At 36.5% G+C, this 19,830-nt stretch overlaps 1 long non-coding RNA gene across 1 annotated transcript in view; it reads left to right on the forward strand.

The window, feature by feature from the left end:
* The window catches only part of LOC130457450 (uncharacterized), a 41,966-nt gene extending 23,802 nt beyond the window's left edge, over positions 1-18,164 (forward strand). The window contains exon 3 of the long non-coding RNA XR_008916672.1: positions 4,003-18,164. This is a non-coding gene — a long non-coding RNA (uncharacterized LOC130457450). The remainder of the gene's footprint in view (positions 1-4,002) is intronic.
* The last annotated feature ends 1,666 nt before the right edge of the window (positions 18,165-19,830 follow it).

Genomic DNA, 19,830 nt, shown 5'->3' on the forward strand with positions numbered 1-19,830 from the left:
TCAAAGACAGGCAGAGACTCATACCTACAGCACTTTACCAAAAGCACAGGCTCTGAAAAAAGAGCCCCACAGAGTGGGTCTCAGCCAAATTTATCTCCTAAGCATCCTTATGTAAAATGAGGACATAACTTAAAAGGATACTGGGAATGTAACTCAGGTATTGCAAATTTTCCATCTGCACAAGAGCTAATTACTCTCTTAAATGGGAGTACCATATAAAAAATGCTTTGAATCACTAAGTAGAGAATGAAATGAAATGCAAAGAACTTTGAGGTTTTACCTTATTCCCTTTGGGTTGTCAAAGATTGCAAAAAAAAAAAGTAAAATAACAAATATGGGAGAGACGTCTCTCCCATGGTGGAAATGTGATGTGGTCCATTATTTCTGACAAACAATTTGGAACTATGACTCCCAAAGATACAAAATTATGCATATCTTTTTATCTAGCAATATCACTATTGGTCTATACTCCAGTTCTGTTCACAATAGCCCCAATTTGGAAACTAAGGAGCCATCTTTTTACAGGGGAATGCTAAGCAAACTATGATATATAAGTAAAATGGAATATTATTGTGCCATTAGAAATGACAAAATGAACAATTAATTCCTAGTTACAGTCTTCACATGAGAGATGTGGCTGCTATTGTTTTTTCTACTCATGTCTCTTTCATTGGTTTTGTGAATCTGGAGGTACTTTTGCTCATCATATTACTCCAAATCAATGGTCTAATTTTTGCTTAATTTTGACTCTAACACTCACTCCTCACCCAGTATCTCTTCATGGCACTCATCTTCCTAAGTTCAAATCCAGCCTCAGACACTTACTATGCACCCCTAGACAAGTTCCTTAACACCACTTTCCTTAGTACCTCATCTACAAAATGAGTTGGAGAAGGAAATGGCAAATGACTCCAGTATCTTTATCAAGAAAAACCCACATGGGGTCACAGAATGTTGGACATGACTGAAAATGAGCTGAGATGACCTCTTATTTTCAGAGATTAAGCTAGCAGAACCCAAGCTAAGGCATGATCTTTCCAAAGTGAAAGAGTTCTAGTGGGATCATAGTGACAGACTGCTTTTGTTGTCTAAAAACCAGACTAGTAAAGTTCAGAGGCTTGGCTTGGTGATGAAGATTTTTGGCCATAGCAACAAATGAAATTAAAGAAGAGACAAATATCAATTAGCAGTGAGTGAAGGAAGCACCCACAACAAATGAAATATGAGATCCCCAAAGTACTGTGTGTAAATCGTTTTTTTTTTTTAAGTGAGGGGGAAGCTGGGTAGCTCAGTGGATTGAGAGCCAAGCCTAGAGACGGTAGGTCTTAGGTTCAAATATGACCTCAGACACTTCCCAGCTGTATGGCACTGAGCAAGTCACTTAACCCTCATTGCCTAGCCCTTACCGCTCTTCTGCCTTGGAATTAATACATAGTATTGATTCTAAGGTTGAAAGTAAGGGTTTTATAAAAATAAAAATAAGTCATAATAATGTTCTGTGAGAATCAAAATGATTTCTTCATTGCAAGCCATTCAAATCTTGCCTCTGCCACATTTTGTGAACTGTGGGCAAGTCACATAATTCTCAATACCTCCAAGCAATTTTCCTTTTTATTAATTTTAAATTTTCCCACTCTATATGCCATTAAATACAGGAAAATAAAGGAAAACAAGACCCCTATAACAAACATGCAGTCAACACAAATTTCCATATTGCCTCTATCTAAAAAATATAAATCACATTCTATACCTTAAGTCTATCAAATCTCTTTCAGGAAATTGATAGCATGCTTCATTATTGATTGGTTAGTCATGGCATTGAACAGAGTTTATATGCCTTTTAATACTGTATGTTTTTATAGTAGCATTATTATTGTATAAATTATTCTTGTAGCTCTGCTCATTTCTCTCTGTATCAGTTCATGTAAGTTATCCTGGGTTTCTCTGCAATTATTTTTTTCATAATTTCTGATAAAGTAATTGTATTCCATTACATGAATATGCCATAGTTCATTCAACCATTCCCTATTTATGGGTATCCCCTTAGTTTCTTGTTCTTTGCTCTTATGAAAAGATCTGCTCCAAGCAACTTTCTAAGACTGCAAGTTATTGATATACATTGCCGATCCATGTCAATGGAAGGGATTCTCATAGTTGAAGTTTCCCCAAATGGTAAATATTACAAGTTTGAACCAAAAAGAAGTGAACTGAAGTTTTCATAGTACTTGGAAGGACAATAGCAAAGATTTGTTGATTGAAATGATTAACACTGAGAACTCAGGTTTAATCTACACTGATCTCTTCATCTATAGGAGGAAAATAGCCACATTTAATCACTGATTTGGGAGGCTACATTCTGGGCTTTATGGCAATACTTGTGTTTGGAGGTTGGGAAGTCAGGAAGGTTGGGAATCTTTTTTTTTTCTTTAAGAATACATATTGAATGCCACTGACTAGTGTTCAGTTGCATAGTCACGAATGGCATATATTGTAAATATGTACAAACCTAGGTTTCTTCATATCACATCCAGGACATGGGAACAGTTTACTTACACGCATTTAAAGAAGGCAGGGGTGGCAGTTTATCTGCTGCACCTGTTACAGAAAGTTGTGAAGACAAGTAAGATGCTGGAATGGTCCCTTATATCAAACACTCTGGCATTTCAAGAATGGCCGCATAGGCCAGCCAGACTCCAGAGTCCCTGATTCCTCACAGTCTTATCATGGCTTGCATAGAGCGTGTGGTACAGGACATTAAAAAAACAAAACAAAACAAAAATGATAGAAGGAACCTGTTGACTTGCATTAGAATTAGGTCTTAGCAGAGGGAGAGGTGGGCAGGAAATAACTCTTTTTCAGTTTTCTAGCCTAATAGGTGCAATATGTTTGCTAAGTTTCTTCAGAAGATATTTTTGCATATTCAAAATATTATTCTGCAGGCTTCTGTTCTCAAATTTGTGCCTCTGAAACTCAATCCATTCATTTGTTCAACAGTTATTAAGGGGTCCATTGTGTGCAGAAGAATCCTGTTATTTTGTTTTTAATAAAATACTTTAAAAAAAACCCTTTAAACTCTTACATTCTTCCTTGAAACAGATACTAAGGATTAGTTCCAAGACAGAAGAGTGGTAAGGGCTGGACAAAGAGGGCAAAGTGACTTATCTAAGGTCTAATGGAGTGACATAGCTAGGAAGTGTCTGAGATCAGATTTGAACCCATGATCTCTCATCTACAGGGATAGATCTCTATCCATGGAGCCACCTACCTGCCCCTAATAGTATATTTGAAAAAAATATCAGTACTGTGTATTGATTCCAAGGTAGAATAGTAGTTAGGGCTAGGCAAAAGGGTTAAGTGATTTGCCCAGTGTCACCCAGCTAGGAAATATCTGAGGTCAAATTTGAACCCAGAACCTCCTGTTTCTGGCCTTGGCTCTCAATTCATTGAGCTATCTAGCTGTTCCCAATAGTATATTTTAAAAACAAATTTACTATGTAGGATTTTTCACAAGACCTCTACTATCCCAACCTAGAATTCAGTCTTTGCAATTATCCATAACAATAGCATACTGGAATATGTTTGGAAGAAGAGAATTGCTAAGTGAGACTCATTCATTATATATACAATTTTGTATATAAGAAGCAGTTAGGTGACTCAATGACAGGATGATGGATTCAGAAAAATCTGAGTTCAAATTTAGCCTCACATACTTGCTTAGCTATGTGACTCCAGGCAAGTAATTTTTTTTTTGAAAATTTTATTTAGTTAATTTAGAACATTATTCCTTGGTTACAAGAATCATAATCTTTCCCTCCCTCCCCCCATCCCTTCCCATAGCCGATGTGCAATTCCACTGGGTTTTACATGTGTCCTTGATCAGAACCTATTTCCATGTTATTGATGTTTGCACTAGAATGATCATTTAGAATCTCCATCCCCAATCATATCCCCCTCGACCCATATAATAAAGGAGTTGTTTTTCTTCTGTTTCTACTCCCACAGTTTTTCCTCTGAATGTGGATAGAGTTCTTTCTCATAAATCCCTCTGAGTTGTTCAGGATCACTGCATTGTCCAGGCAAGTAATGTAACCTCTGTCTGTCTCAGTTTATTCAAATGTAAAATAGGGATAATAGTACCTACCTCCCAGGGTTGTTGTAAAGATAAAATGAGATAATATTTATAAGGTGTTTAGCACAGTGCTTGGCCCATAGTAGGTGCCTAATAAATGCTTATTTCTATTCCCTCCCCTCACTTTAGTCTGACCTTTTAATTTTAAGCTAATAGCTATAATTATGCAAACTACAATAACAACTTCCCTTTCTAACTCAATTACATACATGCTCAAAATGTATTCATGTAATAACCAGCACCCTAAAAACTTAAAAGTCTGCTTTTTGACTTTTGAGAGGTCTTTTAGAACAATGTTCATGAGGTCATGACTTTAGAACTGAAATCTACTTTAAATGTCTTCTGATCATACTCTCTCATTTTCACAGATGTTGAAACCAAAACCCAGAACTACTAAATGACTCATGATATATTAGTAAAATGGAATATTATTGTGCCATTAGAAATGACAAATGGACAATTAATTTCTAGTTACAGTCTTTAGACAAATCTTAAGTGTCAGAGCCAAAATTTGAATTCAGATCCTCTAGTTCCAAATGCAAAAACTCTACTGGTTCACATTGTTATTTAAAAGTTTATAGCAGGTCATTTTCCTAATTTAATAACAGATGATAATAAAGCTTAGTGCAGTGTGGCCCATCTTCCGTGTATAGTTTAGGTTGAGTGTCCAGAAATAACATAAACTCTTTGTATTACTGCATCAATGATCTGAAAATCAGGTGAAGTCATCTAGAATCTATAGGCTTGAACTGGGACAGAGAAGGAAGATGGACAGGAAGAATCCATGTTGTCAACAAAGGAAAATCATAGCAGTTCAATACCCTCAGAGAACTCTACAGACTGCGTGGAGAAAAGGACTATGATATTTGGCTAGGGAAAAGAAAAAACAAGTCCAGGCAAAGATAAAAAAGGTACACTATCCCCAATCCTTAACACTTTTGCCAATGCAAAGTGATATGCCTAGAAAGTTTAATTCTAGCGGGGAGCTTCCAGACTCCAACCCAGCAACCCTATAGTCACCTCCAACAGTTCAAGGGGCACTTGCACATCCATCCAGAGGAATATAGAAACTACAAAATGTCGCCAGTGTCCCTCATCCTCCACCAAGACAGAATCTCCTCAGGGGGAGGAAAGGAAGGACGACACCCCACTGAGATACATGCCCAGTAACCTCCATACACAAGAATGAGGGATATGCTAAAAATCCAGCTTATAGCTTCTGGAGCAAGCTCAGAGGGAAAGCCAAATGAATGCAACATCCAACCCCAGGCTGCTAATTGAGGCAGCCCAAGACTCCAGAGGAGTGGAAGCCCTATCTTTTGAGTTGAGAAACAGCATTGCAGACTGCTTCCCAAAGAGTAGGACAACAGCCACCCTTAAGAACCATTGCCAAGGGGAATCAGACATTGTCCAAGTTACCAGAAGAGAGAAGGGGCAAAGACATAAATCTAATACCATGCTTCACATATTAAACGCTATGTTGCCCCAACTAGCCCAGATGAAATTGGATCAGAAAAAGTCCCAGACCATATACAAGAGGCACAGACCCAAAGTGAAATTGACAGGAATAGGGAAACACAAGTTATGGACAGTCCGAATTAAAGTGACACTGAAATGTAAGTGATGACAGAAGGATACTCTGATTGTAAACCAGGAAGCAGAAAAACCCATTACTCTCCCTCTATATCTATCTAACTCTCCATCTCTCACTGTCACACACTTCATATGACAAGAAGAATATTACATACATTCAGAAATCCTAATGCAACAGAGAAAAACTCTACATACAAAGTCTTACCCATATTCACATGATTTTAACCATTATTACACACCCTCATACAATATCAACCATTCTTACACATCCACACTCACCATATTGGACCTAAATCTTACACACATGCACATTCCAGTGCAAGGAGAAGAAAGTGACAATCAAAGTGAGATGGCAGGGAAATACATTTCCTGCACAGATGATGAGATCTGGACCAGAGAGAGAAAGAATCCTTCCAGGACATCATAGACTTTAAATAAACAATAAGGAACACAGGGAAGAACTGTAGCCTATGAACTAAGTAGAAAAAAGAACTTCAAGGACCATGTCCCATAAGATAAGGTGCCATTAACATATTAATATCACATAAAGGGAAATGCATCCAACATGCACATGAATCTGGAACAAGAGAAGATAGAAACATCAGTCAACATCGGAAGAGGATCCATCTACAGCGAGTAAGTATGTACATGTCACACAACATAGTACATAACCATTTAAAGACACTGATTTAGGGGCCTTGTCATAAATAAGCAAGCAGTCCATGAAAATGAAAAATGTACAGACTTGTAAATAAAGTTCCTGCAAGACTCAAACAGATAAGGACTGGAAAAAAAAACACAAAACTTTTCTGTCTGGTTGACTCCAAAGCAGAACTCTTGTATATATGTAATATATGTAACAGATATACAGAAAACATATATGCACATAATATAAATCTTAGAGCACAAACATACTAACATAGGTTAGGAATTAAACTAAAAATCTTAACATAACTTAGATAAGGGAGAGAGAATAGCTAGGTCTGAAAAGGGAAGTTCAAAGTTTAGGAAGCCAGTGACAAGGAAAGGACAGGATAACAGAATGTAAGAAACTTAAATAACTTAAATATTAAAGAATTTGTAATAGCTAGAGAAGTTAAGAAAACATAAGGAATTAGGAAAATGTTACAGTAGCTATAGATTGTTATCAAATAGTTAAATTAACATTGCATATTGTTATAGGACATTGTTAGTCCAAATACATGTTACTGAATTGTATCAACCTTTGTAACAAAACCACATCTACCCTGAATATTTTCCCAAAAGCCCTTCTTAGTTTAGGCATAAATAATTAAAACAGGATAAGAGTGATATAGACAAGGGAAGGCAATTTTCTTATTTTGGAGAGTGGGATATAGAATATAGATAGACAGATATATTAAAAAAAAAACTGAAGAAACAATGGTAATTAAATTGCCTGCCTCAGCACATTGTCAAGGTGACAATGCCAAGCAAGAGGAAAAGGGGAAGTTTGTAAGAGAGAGGAATATGCAAAAGAGAGAAAATGCAAAAAGCAAGAAGTATCCTAAATGGGGAAGGGTCAGAAGGAAGAGAACCAGGATTTCAGGGTGAGAACAGAGGCTGGGTAGAACTCAAAACTGCCACTTCAACTCCCACTCCTCCAGCTGAGAGCCTGACAAGAGGATCTCAGAGGCTGGAGGTCTCTCCCTGGACACCAACTGCTTCCTAGTGATCTCTGGAAATCTTGCTCACCTCAACACAGTAGACTGGACTTTGGAAGAAGCCATCTACTGAGGAAATCCTTTCCATGGATTTTCTCCACCCCTCTCTCTCCCTAATCTGTTCTGAACTCCATCAATTAATCAGATTAGCTCAGGAGTATGGAAAAATCAGTAACTGACCAGGAAAGGGGTTAAGGCTGAGAGTCTTGTCCCCTCAATAGTTGGGGGGTCAGTCTGCCAGTTGTTAGGAATCCTGCCACCCACTTTCCTTACCCAAACCTCCAATTTTCACTTCCTTGAGTGATTCTCCATTAAAGTGTTACTATCTAGATCAAGTCTGCTTACTTTCTCACACCAAAGAAAGGGACTGAAGATTCTGGGAGAACCAGACCACTCCCCAAAGAAGGAAAATTAGTTCAAGACCAGGGATGAAGAGTGAACTCAGATCTCAAAGGGGAAAGTGGCAGTTGGGGTATTGGCAGGATTCAGAGACAGGAAAATCTATCCTGCTTTTCAACAACAGCTAAGATCAAGAAGGGAAGCAGTGGGTCATTTCTCTTAAACCTCCTCCAGTCCCTAACCTCCACATCCCAAACTCAGTGTCTGAGGAGACATATTCTGCCCCTCAGGGAGACAAAATTAGGTTCTCTTCACTAAGGGGAAGAGAGGGAAAGATTAACCTCTTCTCCCCTCTTTCATTCTCTCAACCCTTTCTCTCCCTCTCCCCAATTCACCAGTGTAGGTGGCAGTAACCTCCCTTATTGGCCTATATTACAGTGGATAATTACCATGGTTATTAAGTATTCAAATAAAATTTCTACTCAGAGAAAGAATCAATTTTGTAGTGTCAAGGTCATTTTTCTTATCCAATTTTTATGTGACTAAAAATTAAGGAGATAAAACTGCTAATTTTTGCACTACTCAGAACTTCCCCCCACTTTTTTTTAACAGCAGGATACCCAAATAAATGAATTTTGCAAATTTCCTTGTATGACTCATTGTGGATTCCTTTTTTTTTAGTGGAATAGAAGTCCCTGAACAAAAGGAATTATTCCATTTTTGTCTTTGTTCCCCCCCCCCATGACTTAGCACAGTTTCTTGTACATATTAGACATTTAATAGATTCCTCTTGAATTGAATTGAATGTCTAAAGGTCTCTGCTTACCCTCTCTCAACCTCAGAAATCTTTTTATTGGAAGTTAATTCCTAAAGTGATGGACTTTACTAGGGGAAAAAAAAACCATACTGAAAGGCTTGAAAAATATATTGGACCACAGATTTAGAGCTGAAAGCATCATTATGGGTCATTCAGTCCAACTTTCTCATTTTCAATATCAGGAACCTAAATCCTAAAGAAGTTGAGTGACTTGTCCAAAGTTCCATAAGCAGCAAATGAACACGGCAAGATTTGAATACAGGTCCTTAGATGACATGTTTCTGTGAAGAGCCAATAACTATTGGTTTGTGATCAGCACCCTTACTTAAACAGGGAAATAATGCTAGTCCTGTCTAAGATCTAAAGTCATAGCCTGTATGACAGCAATGAACCAGTTTGAATTCTAAACTATAAAATATTCTCTCCCTACAGAAAAGGAATAAAAGTACACAGAATTCTGTGGTTTGGTCTTCTTCAATTCAGATAAGCAGCCAAAAATTCGGATGCCAATTCAAAATTAATCTCTGGTTTTTCTTGCCAAAAGATCAAACTAGAAATCTCCTAAGAATAGGTTTTCTCACAATATTTCCTGTCCAGTACTTCTTGGTTTGGGTCTGAAACAGAGGTACCAAAATACTGTAAAAAGATGCCGACTCAAACAAAACTAGAATTTATAGTGGTACCTGTAATTATCCCCAGCCTGCCAATCCTATGACTTTACAAAAAAACTTAGTATTAAAATCTATTCTTAATGATTTACTTCTAATGTATTCATATTCTAAGTAAGGGTTTATCAGAGTTGTAACTAGGGCTTGAAAATCAGAGTTTTGTGTCAGGGTATGAAATTCAGAGGGTGTTAAGTTCTGAAAGTACTTATGCCCTTGGTGGACTTGTTTTCTCAGTGGCAATGACAATTTTTTCCAAAGGGTATATCTAAACCCCTTTTAGAAGTTTAGAAATCTTTTGGTTTTTACAAAGCATTCCTCTTCTCCCTAGTTCATTTCCCTAGCTCCTCCTACTTGCCCCAGGTATAGAAATTGCTAGCTGTATCTCTGGTTTTTATGTTATATTTCTGGTTATAACTTTGGTTTTATCACCCAGATGAGACTTTTCACAATCCCCCCCACTTGCCTCGTGTAGAAATTGCTAGGTAGAGCTCTGATTTTTATGTAACATTTAAAAATTTTCCACCAGTTAATTTTAATTCAAACAAAATCTTTACGATGGAATAAATATTCCTCCTGGTAGCTAGGATTTTTTAGTAATTTTCCATTTCCTATAGAATCACTCAGTCTTCAAATAGAATGCATCTCTTTGAATCACTTTACTGCTACATTTATTTCATGTTGCTTTTGTGGTATAATTTTTGCCTTTAAATAGTACAGTATTAAGAAATGTTGAAACTGTTTTTTGACCGCATCATACCTATGGCTATTCTGGCTTAGAACATAATGTGGCTATGCAGTTCTTTCATAGTCTAGTATTGTGGAACCAGATTTAGAATGAAATTGCTTTCTTAACCATAACCCTAAATGACTTGAGTTCTATGTTAGTGTTTTTCTCTCTTTATTCTATTTTGAGAATTAGTCTATTGTACTTTGTCTTAGAGTTATGAGTTTTACTTTTAGGGAGGTATTTGAAAAAAATCTCCTCATAGAGGAAACATTTCCTGCATTCTGTTCTAAGAGTTGTAAGTAGGCTGGGATGGCTCGAGCTTTGCACCACAAAATTTTGTTCCCTGAAATGATCTTCAGGCTTAGAACCCTCTTTTTTTGACAAAAAGCTACATTATGCAGTAATACCTCTTCTCTTTCACCGGCCCCAGGCAGCTATGGTCTGTCCCCTCATATATCCAGTCATTTGCCAAAACTTACCATATCTTCCTCTTGATGTCTCCCATATTGGATTACATTTCTCTCCCCATAAGGCTGTCATCTTATTTTGTGTCCTTGTTACCTTTCTCCGTGATTGTTTTGTCTCTTAATTGGTCTTACTGACTCAAGTCTCTCCCCACTTCACTCCATTCTCCACATATTTTTCTTAAGATCTTTTCTTCCAATGGCTCTTTTCCTTCTAGGATAAAATAGAAACTATTTACCTGTGAAAACTCTTCATGACCTATCTCCATCTTATCTTTCCAATCTCACTGGACATTATTTCCTTTCCAACATTCTTCAATCTAGCCAAATTGGCTTTCACTCTATATTCCATATAAGATAGTCCATTCTCTCTCTCTCTCTCTCTTTTCTATTGGCAGTTCTCCATGCCTGAACTCCCCATGCTTCTTCTCTGTTTTCTAGAATCCCACTCTTCCTTCAATGTTAGCTTGGACACCACCTTCTTCATGAAACCTTAAGAACCCCACAACTATTAGTGCTCTCCCTCCTAAATTACCATGTCTTTAACTCCTATAATTATTCTTTCAACTATAATACACATATCCATATAACATATTACTATGTGTATATATACATATTTACATTTATACATGCTGTCCTTATGTATTAATGTATTATCTCCCTTATTAGAGTATAAGTTCCTTGCAAGTAATAATTGCTTAACTTTCTGTATTTGTATCTTCAAGACCAAGTGCAGTATTGATTCATTGTGACTACTTGATAAATATTTTTAAAATTAATTTCAAAAACCAACCTTTGTCAAAGACCATAGGTTCAAAGGCCTAGATCTGGAAGAGACTTCAGAGATGATCTAATTCAATCTCATCATTTACCAATTAAAAATAAGCAAAAAAAAAATTAAAGGAAATTAAGTGATTTATTCAAGGCCACACAGGTAATATCAAGAATAGGGATTCACATCCATTCTTTTGATTCTATAGTGAATACTCTTTTCCCTGAACTTAGGTGGCTTTGTCATGACAATAAGAGGAAACCTTGATCTATCTACTGGATTTCAGGTTCCAGGAAACTAGGACAAGGCAAATTCTCACTAGAAGCTGAATATACCTAGAATGTCAGTTTTTTGGGGGAGGATATAGGACTGAGACCTAATAAAGAATAACGTTTCTGGGTAGAGTCATGTATGTACTTGTGGACATATTTAAATCTCTCATTCTAGTTTTGGAATTCTGGGGACTTATTAGAGAGGAAGAGATTCTGTGGCAGGTTTTTATGGTGGTCAGCTACTAATGCTATTTGTTACCTGCCTGGGAAATTTTCTTATGAAAGATATATATTGGAATATGAGTAATGGGTAAATCATTCGAATAGGCTACCCTAGCTAAATTGTAATGAAGCCTTGACTCAAATTTAAATGATGCTACAAATCAATCAAAACCAGTTTGAGAAAATGTTGATGCCCACCTTTAAAAATGTAACATATAGAATTACATAAGTCCCCCAATGATATTACTGTATTTCAAAATGAAACATTTTATTACATACTATAATACTGTCCTACCAGCATTTTCCAAGCCACCCTAAAACAATTTTTGTTGTTTTTCCTTCATAATTTACTGAGTGATTTCTCAGTGTTGATGTTTAAATAAAAACACAGGGTGTTTGTTAATCTGAAGGACAGATGCTATCAATATTAGCCAGAAGGTATTCAAAAGTATCCCGTGTAGTGAGTGCTGAATTTCACTTGTGGTAGGCTTTAACAGTTTTTTCTATGAAATGCTATAGTGTTTTCAAATAATCTCTTTTTTTTTTTCCAAGAGAGGTGGGCTGGATGGTTCAATTCTAACTTTTCCTTATGAATATTGGAAATGAAAATGAGTGTTTCATTAGGTAGACAATGTTTCTGGCTTGGGAGTGACACTTCTGATGGCAAAAGAAATGCATGAGTATCTGACTCAATTTATCACTGAGAATTCAAAGTTAGGAAACAGTGAAAGAGAACCTTGGTGTGCAAGCTGAGTTAAGGGGAGGTAAGTTTTAGTGATAATTGGGCATTCATTTGAAGAAAGTAAGCAAGAACATTAAATATATCCAGTTCCATATAAGTGCTATGGGAACTTTGACATCTCTGGCCTGAACAGGCTTGCAATTTATCTCCAAGATATTCCACACACATCCCTTCCTTTGAACTCAGAGAGTAACTTCCTTTAGCCCTTCATCATCTTTTGCCAGGAATATTAGAATAGTCTCCAAGTTGTATGACATGCTTCAACTCTTTCTCAATCTCAGTTCATCCTTTACAGTTACCTAAATCATCTTTCTAAGGAGCAAATCTGACCATATCATTACCCTGCTCCAATCAAATGAGATAATATTTTTAGTGCTTACTACAACTCCTGGAACATTTGTTGCTATTCAGTTATTTCAATTGTGTCTTATTATTTGTCATTAAATTTGGAATTATCTTGGCAAAGTTACTGGAGTGGTTTTCCATTTCCTTCTCCAGCTCATTTTATAGATGTGGAAACTGAGGCAAACAGGGTTAAGTGACTTGTCCAGGGTCACACAATAAGTATCTAAATGCTGAATGTGAACTCAATTCTTCCTGATACTAGGGGGCCATCACTTCATCCATTGCACAATGTAGCTGTCCCTACATAGTAGGCTTTTAATAATCGCTTCCTCTTTTTTCTCTATATTTCTTTTAGTTTCATTATAGGCAAGCAAATCCCTTCTTTCTGGGCCTCAAAGTTGGAATGATTTCTAAGGCTTCTTCCTTCTCCAAATCCTTTTATATAGAACAGTAGAGTAGGGGCCAGGGTTTAGATCCTCTATCTGATTCTATTTTTTTAAACCTTTACCTTCTGTCTGAGAATAAATACTATATATTAGTTCATGGGCAAGAGAGCAGTGAGGGCTAAGCAATGGAGGTTAAGATACTTCTCCAGGGTCACATTGCTAGGAAATGTCCGAGGTCCAATTTGAACCTAGTATCTCCCATGTCTATACTTGACTCTCAATTAACTGAGCCACCTGCCTGCCCCTCAGATAAGTATCTGAGCCAGAATTTGAACCCATTTCTTTTTTTTAACCCATAACTTCTTAGAATCCTTAATAACTATCAGTTCCAAAGCAGAAGAGAGATAAGAGTTAGGCAGTTGAAGTTAAGTGATCTGCCCAAGGTCACACTGCAAGGAGTATCTGAGGCCAGGTTTGAATCCATAAACTCCTCCAAGTCTGGCTTTCTATCCACTGAGTTACCTGGATAACTACCGGTGTCTAATTCTAACTGTTATGTAAGTATAAGCAGTTCACAGAATCTTAGATTTAGATGGGACCATGGAAGCTATCTAGTCTCTTAAGAAGTGAACTAGTATTCCTCTTCTAGGGCAACAAAAAGTAAGGGTTTAAAAAACAAAAAAAGAATCAGATGGAGCATCTAAATCCTGGATCCTACTGATATTAAGCTTTTGTTTTGTTTTGTTTTGTTTTTTGGTCAGAGGCACTATGAGCCTCAGTAATTTTTCACCTAAAATGTTTTCAACCACCCAGCAGACTTTCTGAAGGGTTAAATTATCTTTTTTGTCCTATTAACCATTATAATAAATGCAAAACTGTGGACCTGTGTATCTGCAATTTTACAGCATATCAAACTCCTGCGTGAAAAAAAGTACCTTTCAGATCAACAACTACTCTATAGCTTCCCAGATAATTTGGGTCTCAGGTAGCATTTGAATCCAGATCTTCCTGCATCCAAGACACATTTCTTATCCAGTGTGCCATACTGTCAGAATTGTGTATTCTCTAATACATGAACTCAAGAATCATGCAGATGTGTTGAAAGACCACTAGAATGACAGAAAACACTCTCAGCCCATTATATTCTGGGATAGCTCTAATTATTATAATATTTTGTCTTGCATTAAGCTTAAATTTGTATCTTTTCAACTTCTACCTGTTACTTCTAGTTCCACCTTTTGGGAATAAGCTAAACTTGTCTAATCCATATTCCAAAGGACATGTCTTCAGTTGCCAGCAGAGATGTGTTTTTTTGTTCCCTACTTTTTTCTGGACTATTTTTCATCCTGGTTGTCCTCCTTCAAGACACTCTCCCTATGTCAAAGTCCTGCCTAAAATATGGCACCTGAACTCCAGGTGTGGTCTGACTAGTGTAGATACCATTGAGTGATGACTCCCTCACCCCAGTTCTAGACACTCCCTCTCTTCTAATGCAGCCTAGGGTTTAATTAGCTTTGGAGCTCTGCCATATCACATTATATACTCCTACAGAGTTTATTGTCCATTAAAAAAATATCCAAATCGCTTTTCAGATGAAGGACTACCTAACCATTTAGCCTATGCTGGCCAAATAGGATTAATAATACTTGTAATCTATGCCTCATAGGGATATTGTGAAGATTAAATAAGATAAAGCACCATATAAATGTCACTTATGATGATACTATTAAATTACCATGTGAATTTGTAGAAAACATGTCTCTAAAGGGCTTCTAAGGATAAATCTATCTAAAGTATGTAAATAAAAGTACTGTATGTATATGTACACATACAGAGAGAGTTCTGGCTCGCCTTACTTTTCTAACTTTGAATCTTTCCTTAAGAATTTACGACTCCTTGAAGTAGAAAAAAAAGACAGTATTTATATTTGGTCTCTGTGACTCAGTCTGAGTCTACAATAATTCATGCCCACACACAGAATCAGGAAAAGAAGATAGCTGACTAATTCAGGAGGTCTCATCTTTCTATTGAGGAAGAAAAGGAAGGTTATACTGGTTTCTTCTTCTTATCTATTATCTATATGTGTGAAATTTTGCTCATAGGTTTTTTTCTTTAAGTTCTTCTGCCTTAGAACAGATACTAAATATCAGTTCCAAAGCAGAAGAGTGACTAGGCAGTTGAGGATGAATGACTTGCCCAGGGTCACAAAGCTAAGAAGTGTGCATGATCATATTTGAACCTAGGACCTCCTGTTTTCAGGCCATTGGGCTACCCAGCTATTTCTGTATCTATAGTATTTCAAGCTCAACCACAAATAAAGAAAAAGAAACTTGTTGTTTGACTGATTCTAAAGGTCTTATACTTCTGTTGAGGAAGGGAAGGAAGGTTGTATCTGTTATTTACTCTTATCTTCTACCTATATCTATGAAGTTATGCTCATCAATTGTTAAGGAGTTTGTGCTATATTAGCCAGAAAAATGAAAGGTTTACTTTAGATGCATTTTCTAATCAAAAGTCTGAACAAAAACAAAATGTGCTAACCTCTGGGGATATAAATAGAAAAGTGAAACTGCCTTCCCTGCTCTCAAAGAGCTTATATTTGAATGGGGAGGAAAGCATTTAAAAAGGAGCTAGAGGTGGAAAGGGGCAGAAGGAATAGGAGGCAAGTGGCATGGTTTCTAAATGGTTGGGAAATGCAATGGTGATACACTTTTGAACAAGATAATGTGGAATTTCATCTATCTGATTCTAGGCTCCCAAAAGACTAGTAGGAAGTAGAAGATAGAGTATAGGTGACATGGTTTGGAGCTATGTTCTGGCCTAGGTCTGACTCAGGCCAGTGTTGTGATAGTTTAGATTCAATACTAGAATAAAATGAGACACTCATAAGTTAAGAAGAAACTTACTTAGCTCTAGTTGGATATTCAACAAACATAAGGCACTGTGAATACCATAAATTGATTGAAGTTCCCTTGCTATATTATTCATTATGATTTATAAGTCTAGTCTTGGCTTTCTTCTTGGCTGCTTTGAGCTCAGGTGATGAGGAAGTGCTTGTCGACAGTGTGAGCCCTTGGTCCCCAGGGGAAACACCCCCCCCCAAAAAAAGCCCAACCTAACTGGATATGGGGGAGGGGATTTGGATATTGCTCCCACTAGGAGATCTGTGTAGGAAGGAGTTAGGAACTGGTTTTTGGCAAGATAAAATTAGTCACCTATCAGCCTATGCTCCCAAGAGTAAGAATCTGAGTTCTGGTGTGAGGCTGAGGAGGGCTATAATACACTTAGGTAGAAGGGTTTTATAGTTAGTGGAGTATTATCCCTAAAGTTTATTGGGCTAGAAGACAGCTCGTTTTGAATTCCACACTGAAAATATGTGGGTTCTGCAAATGGTGTGGTCAATCACAAGAACATGTGTCATTGGTTTAGAATTTAAATTATAATTTTAAAAGTCATGCTGTTATTGTAATGAGCCAAATTGGATTTTATTTGAACTCAATTATTCAGTTACGTAAAGTGTGCTTCTCTTGATTCCTGTTATAAAACTGACATTAGTTCAAGGAAATCAATTGTAATGATTTCATTTTCAATGCATTTATTGCATTGAATGCATTTTCTTCCTCTTTAACAGTGTTGTATATTAGGAAGAACACTAGGCTTAACAGTCAGAACGCTTGAGATTCAAGTTCCCATTCTGACACTAGTTATAAATATGAATGATTTTGTTTTCAATTTATTTTTTAAAAAGCCATTACCTTCTTTCTTAAAATTGATAAGTATTGATTCTAAGGGAGAAGAACAGTAAGAGCTAAGCTATTGGGGTTAAGTGACTTAACTAGGTACAAACAGCTGTTAAGTATCTGAGGTCAGATTGGAATCCAGATCCTTCCAACTCCAGGACTGGCACTCTTGCTTTTACCTTGCTGCCCATGACTTTTACCACTTATGTTCTCAAAGTTTGTTACCTCACCCATAAATGTGATAATAATACCTGTACTATCTACCTCATAGAGCTGTTGTAAAGATTCAATGAGGCATGAGAAGCAGTGAAGTATAATGAAAAGGATATTGGACCTGGAGTTGGATGATGGGTTCAGGTCTCAGTTCCTTTAGTTACCAGCTACATGAATTCCAGCTCTTATATAAATGACCCTCTGTCATAGGTTTGATAAAGTACAAGGTACCATATAACTCTCAGTTATTACTGCTCAGCATGAAAATTGAAATGTTGCTCATAACTCCTATCCCCTGATAGAATGTCAACTTTTTTAAAAATTAGAAAAATAATTAAAATATTTTCATTTAATTAATTTAGAATATTTTTCCATGGTTACATGATTCATGTTCTTTCCCTCACCTCATTCCACCCTCCTCCCTTGCCAACACACAATTCCACTGGGTTTTACATTTGTCATTGATAAAGACCTATTTCTATATTATTGATATTTGCACTTGGGTGATCATTTAGAGTCTACATCCCCAATTACATCCCCATTGAACCATGTGATCAAGCAGTTGTTTTTCTTCTGTGTTTCTATTTCCACAATTCTTACTCTGGATGTGGTTGGCATTCTTTCTCATAAGTCCCTCAGAATTGTCCTAGATCATTGCATTGCTGCTAGTAGAGAAGTCCATTACGTTTGATTGTACCACAGTGTTATCAGTCTCTGTGTACAATGTTCTACGATTCTGCTCCTTTCACTTTGCATCAATTCCTGGAGGTCATTCCAGTTCCCATGGAATTCCTTCAGTTCATTATTCCTTTCAGAACAATAGTATTCCATTACCAGAAGATACCACAGTTTGTTCAGCCATTCCCCAATTGAAGGGCATCCCTTTTTTTCCAATTTTTTGCCACCACAAAGACTGTGGCTATAAATATTTTTGTACATGTATTTTTCCTTATTATCTCCTTGGGGTATACACCCAGCAGTTGTATGGTTGGATCAAAGGGCAGGCAGTCATTTAAAGCCCTTGGGGCATAGAATGTAAACTTCTTAAGGGGAGATACTGTCTTGTCACATAGTAATTACATTCATTCATTCATTCATTCATTCATTCATTCATTCATTCACTCACTCACTTATTCTTTGCATTGTATCCTATAAGAATTTAATCACAAAAAATAGCTCCTATTATCTAGAGATTGAAAGGAACTTAAAGTTGATCTGACAAACCTCACACATCTTTCCTCCTAGTCTTACAATTTAGGAAACAGAGGAGTGAAATTATTTTTGCCAAGGTCCTAACTATGGTAAGTAGGAGAATCAGGATTTAAATCCACATGAACTATTTCCAAATGACTCCTACCATTACAACATGCTAGGAAAGAGGTAGCTAGTAAAGCTTCAATTAAAAATATTTGCAAGATTAAATTCTTTATCAATCATTTACAAATTAATACTGTACATGCTTTGTAATGTTATAATCCTTTCACTGGAATCCTCCCAGGGTGAAAGTTTTTCTGTAGCAGTAATTTAGGTCCATTTGGAGGTATGCTAAGGTCCCAGTTAGCAAATTATAGTTGGTGTGCAGTTAATGATATCCTAGTATAGTAAAGGAGTTAATGTGCTTCCCAAAGTGCCTAATTCATTCCCAAACAGTAACATATACTCGGGGAAAATCTGACTAAGTACTATTTACACTGTGACATTATAGATGTGTAATTATCTTTATACCCAAAATTCTCAGGAGCCAGAAAATGATGCACAATGGATACATTTGAGTTTTGCAATTTGTAACTTGCTTGTGTAGTTCCATACATGATGAAATGCCTCTTTCCTTGCTTTTGGTGAAATTATCTATTTTTTGTGTGTACCAGATTTCTGGGAGATATGATAACGTTTTGGATGGTTATTTTTCTGAAGGACAGGGGCCAACCTACAAATAATGCACCAGCTAGAGAGCAGAATGCTTTATAGTTGGCCACCATTACCTACTACATTCCAAAGATGTGACGTGTTCTCTAGTTGGGGTCAACAATAGGACTGAGGTCACTAGAACTAGGTTTTGGTAGGAGGAAAATAAAAAAAATAGTTTTGTCTGAGCTTTATGGAGACACACATACAGAAACCAGACTCTGAGGCAAAGTCTTTTAGAGCAACATATATTTCTGAGTCATGTTGAAACCAGAGAGGAGTGGGCAATGAACAAAAACTAAGGAAAGAAATAAACTAATCTATGTTTAGGGAATATAGTGACCGAAGAGAAGGGAAAAGAAAGAAATACCTTTTCCATTTATAGAAAAAATTCTCCAAAATCACAAATAAAAGAAAGGCAAGTAAAACAGTTCTTTAGTTCTATCTCATATCCAACAGATTGGCAAAATGGGAAAAATATCATAATAAAAGTTGTTGGAAGAATTGTAGGAAATCAGGCATATCAATACACGATTTGGTGAGTTGTGAACTGGCATAAATATTGTGTAAAACAATTTAGATTACATTCCAATTCACTTAAATGTGCACATGATTTTGACACAATGATATTACTAGGAGGCATAAACTTTAGAGGTAAATGGCAGAAGAGAATGATTCATAGGTACAAATATGTTTATAGCCAAGAATTAGAAACAAAGTAGATATTTTTCAATTTGAGAATGACTGAAAAATATTTTATATAAATATGATGAAATCCTTTTGTGTCAGAAAAATACAATATGGCAGACTCATA

This window comes from Monodelphis domestica, chromosome 2 (assembly GCF_027887165.1).
Source record: "Monodelphis domestica isolate mMonDom1 chromosome 2, mMonDom1.pri, whole genome shotgun sequence".
NCBI classification, from domain to species: Eukaryota; Metazoa; Chordata; class Mammalia; order Didelphimorphia; family Didelphidae; genus Monodelphis; species Monodelphis domestica.